Raw genomic sequence first — 5,000 nt, forward strand, 5'->3', positions numbered from 1 at the left:
CAAAAGTGAAAGAAACGCTTTGATTACAGCTATAAATACTAAACACTGTGTCGTAGACAATATTTTGCTTAACAACATTCTGTATAAAATGCACTAGTTACGTTATTGTTTGATTAGAAAAAAAAGTATATTTTTGTGTAGGGTGGCTGTGATTTTCGGAGCAAATTCTGAAAATGGCTAGTAAGGAGAGAGTTAAGCCCTTAACGCCAGTCGGAGCATAGGTAATCAATGATGTTTTGCCATTTGACTCTTCCTCGGGCTGTCTTCTCCACCTGCTTCCATAGTAAGTAACCGCTTCTCTCTTGCTCCCTTCATCGTTCTTCTTCGCCAACTATTTCTTGGCCTCCCTGGTCTTCTTACTCCTTAGGGAGTCCGTGTCAAAGCCTGTCTTGTGATGTTGCGGCTATGTGGTCTTTTGGTCTGACACTCGCTTTCGGATCGGAAGGTCCTGGGTTCGAGCCTCGGTCGGCGCATAGTTGAGTCATTGGAAAAGACTCTTTTCTCACATTCTCTCACCGTGCTCAGGTGTAAAATGAGTACCTGGCCGTCAGCAGTGTTGTCTCTGTCGGAAAAAAAGTGTAATATCGCCTAACTGTTGTTGGTCAGGGACCCCTTGTTAAGCGCTTTGAGCACATTTAGTCGATATTGCGCTGTATAGAAAAGCTTAAAGATCAAGTTCTAAATGTATTCTGGACAGACAGGGAGATCAGAAAAAAAATCTCGACTGCACCGGGATTTATCTCTGTCCCTTTGCATGTGAAGCGAGTGCTCTATCAACTGAGCTATCGGGGCTCCCAAATATTCTATTGTGTTTTTTTTTAATACATACGTTATTATTGTTATTTTGGAAGGAACATATAGTATGTGAAACTCATATAGTTTGGTTAGTTAAAACACCAAACAAAATATCAAATATTATTGTATTATTAAATGACAACAATGCGATAAAAAGGAGTGGTGACAACAGATATACAAAAGAAAACAAAAGAATCGTACCTGCTAGGTTTGAAACACACACACACACACACACAAACACACACATACACACAAACGGACACACACACACACATCTTATTGTAGTTGCATTCATTTCAAACAATAACCCATTACAGAAGAGGTGTGATGTGGTCTTTATTTTCTCATCATAGATCATTGTCAGTGCGACAATTAGTGTGTTGTCAATTATGAAATTTACCCCGAATAATGAATGTCACGCGACTCCTACTTCAGCTACCCCACACACGAGAGGGCAATTAGCGGCGAGGAAAGAGATCGTCGTCTGTGCCGTTTAGTTTATAGCAAAAGGGGATGGGTGCGATTAATTAAGTGGGATGGGTGGTGATTGGTGGAAGAGAGGCGAACTAGTATAGACCTAGGCAAAGAACCGCTAGGAAATGGAAACGGCAGTAAGACGCGAGAACCGCTGGAACCGCAGAAAGGTCATAAGAAGCGAGAACCGCCAAAGGTTCTCCACCTTGGAACCGGTCCCCGGTTCTCAGCTAATGAACCATGGGACCTGTTCTTGGGCTCCCTATTATTATTATTATTATTATTATTATTATTATTATTATTATTATTATTATTATTATATTATTATTATTATTATTATTATTATTTTTTATTATTATTATTATTTTATTTATTATTATTATTAATTATTATTATTATTATTTTTATTATTATTATTATATATTATTATTATATATTATTATTATATTATTATATATTATTATTATTATTATTATTATTATATTATTATTATTATTAATTAATATTTTATTATTATTATTATTATTATTATTATTATTATATATTTATTATTATTATTATATATTATTATATATTATTATATTATTATTATTATTATTATATATTATATATTATTATTATTATTATTATTATTATTATTATATATTATTATTATTATTATTATTATTATTATTATTATATTATTATTATTATTATTATTATTATTATTATTATTATTATTATTATAATATTAATTTATTATTAATTATTATTATTATTATATTATTAATTATTATTATTAATTATAACCAGAAACAATTCCCTCATAGTTAATCAGCATACAACAAAAGCGAATCCCGAGTGTAAGAGATGAACATGAAACCAGCATCTTACGACCATCAACTGGCCGATGTCCAACTAATCGGAAGGAGGGAGGCAAGTAAGTGAAGAGAGCTCGGCTCTCTCTCTCTCTCTCTCTCTCTCTCTCTATATATATATATATATATATATATATATATATATATATATATATATATATATATATATATATATATATATATCTGTGGAGAGACGTATACTGCCATTTAATGACAAATTTCCCTTTAGAATTTTGCCTATATAACGTATTCCTCTGAGTCAAATATTGATATTGTAAGATGAGCTCTTACCTGTCAAATAGATTTAAACCCTAGGTTCCTCAAAATCTTGAGTTTAATCCTCTGTTGATCAGTTATGGGTAATCGTAGCCTATCTATTGTTGAAGTCATCGGTCGTCTAACAAAAAATCAAAAACTCCATTTTTTCATTTTTCTACTAGACTCTATTTAAAAGCAACTGCGAAACAAATTTCCAGATAGTTAATCAGCATACTATAAGTTATTGGACACAAACATTTTTCGGTGACAGAGACTAGGAATTTAGAAATAAGCATAGTGTTGATCTGTTTTGCAACGATTAAGTTTTGTTTAAGAAGATTTTGTGATATAAAAAGAAATACAGGCGTGATGGTGGAACTACATCGTAAGCTGTTTCTGGTCTATTTTGCTGTGGCTTTGTGTACAGGTGAGTCCTTACTTACTTAATTATTGCTTAAGCCCTTAACCCCGGTCGGAGCATCAATGATGCTTTGCCATTTGATTCTTCCTCGGGCTGTCTTCTCCACCTGCTTCCATATGTAACCGCCCTCCTCGCTTCCTTCATCGTGCTTCTTCGCCAACTATTTATTGGCCTCTCTGGGGCCGTTTTCATGAACGCGGACTAGCGCTTAGTCTCTGACTATCTCTGTCTTTAGTCAAGGACTTGAAAAAATCGGATTTCATGAGAGCTGACGAAGCAAAACCCAGACTAAAATCACGACACCTTTGGACTAAATTTGGCCAAGTTTTAGTCATGTGCTGAGGCAAGACCTCATGGTTTAGTCTGAGACTAGTTACAAGGAAACGTCATAGCGTCAATAAGATAGCAGCCGTTTTTAGATTGAGTGCGCTTCGATTAGGAAAGAAAATAAGTTGGTTACGAATGACAGAGGCAAAACATGTACTGTTGCCATTTATTACTGGCTTTAAAAACGATGAGATAAGTACACTTTTGTGAGTAAAAACTTTTTAAAAACATGAATCTATCCTCTCGCGAGTTGCGAGTGAACCTGGCTCCGAAATCGAAGGGTTTGCGTCAAAGGACAACCAAAATAAACTATTAGAAAGTATAGTGGAGATAACTGTTATTCTGCTGGCAATGTAACTGACTGAAAGAATATGATTAATCTGAACTTTCTCTTTTGTTTGTTTATTTGTTGTTTGTTTTTTTGATTTTTTGTTTGTTTGTTTTTTTTTTTGGTTCGATTTATTTGAGTTCTCACTGAAACTTCCATTGGCCTAACTATAGAAATGACAGTCGATTATCGACATCATTGCAGTCTATAACAGCAGACAGTCAATATTACGCGATTTGATTCATCATGAAAGAAGTAGGTAAAAATATAAAAGAACGAAATATTGTTTATACTGGATGTGTTGCTAATTTCCTCTTTGGAAATCTTTCGCGTTGACAGCATGAAGGCGGGTATCTTTCCTGCCATCGTGTACTAGAGAGCGGGATGTTACCAGCACAAAACAGCCGAATTAGTCACCGTCCGAACAACGCCCACTTGTAGGCACGAGACTAGCTAGTCCGAGACAAGAAAGCGTTCATGAAATCCGATGTATTTAATCACTGGTTTCGTTTGGGCTTAAGACTAGCTAGTCATTTACTAGACTAGTAAAATACTAAATCTAATCCTCGTTCATGAAAACGAGCCCTGGTCTTCTTCCTCTTTGGGGATTCCATGTCAAAGCCGGTCTTTTGATGTTGTTCTAAATGTAATGCCTAACCATTACCACTTCATCTTTCTGAGTTGTGTGTGTGTGTGTATTATATATATATATATATATATATATATATATATATATATATATATATATATATATATACATGGTTGTTGGTTGGCAGCTTCCCAAAGATCCTCGTTTCTAACTTTATCCGTCCACCCGATGCCCAAAATTGTCCTAAGGCAATTGTTTATAAAATTCTGTAATTTATTGGTGATGACTTTGGTTGTCCTCTGTGTTTCCGATCCGTACAGTAACACAAACTTTACATTAGTATTAAACATTCTTAGTATTGTTGAGACCCTAATGTCTTTAGATTTCCACATGTTCTTCAGGACTTGAAAGGCTGCACGGGCTTTTTCAAGAGTGGTAATGAGACATTAGTTTTTCCTTTTTCTTTTTTCTTTCTTATATTTTTTTTTTACCCTTTGGAATGGTTGATAGTTGGGGTGTGGAAACAATGTTTGGTAAACCAGGGTTGATGAATTGTAACTTGCCCTGAAGATATGCGCAGTTCTCATTAAATTTTACACACTTAATTTTGACTTTCTACGCAGGAATCAGGGTAATGTAAAGGTGCTGCTCGAAGCTCGTAGAAATAAATAACAATTTGAAATTGAATGTAACCTTCAACTTAATATAATATTTTAACTGTTTTCGTATATTAAATTGAAGCTTACATTCAATTTCACATTTTATTCATTACGCAATAATCAGCTAAAATGGCGCACTTCACCATTCCTCCAAGACCTTGAAAAGTCCTTCAAAGTAGAGGATGTCGGGTTTGGCCTTAACTACAGATCTTGAAATTCGATTTCCTCTTTAAAACGCTTTCCTCTAAGACCATAAATCAGTGCAGGGGACAGAAAAACGTCTGCATCATTT

Source organism: Berghia stephanieae, chromosome 8 (genome assembly GCF_034508935.2).
Source record: "Berghia stephanieae isolate SIO BIC M18660-M18661 chromosome 8, UCSD_Bste_1.3, whole genome shotgun sequence".
NCBI classification, from domain to species: Eukaryota; Metazoa; Mollusca; class Gastropoda; order Nudibranchia; family Aeolidiidae; genus Berghia; species Berghia stephanieae.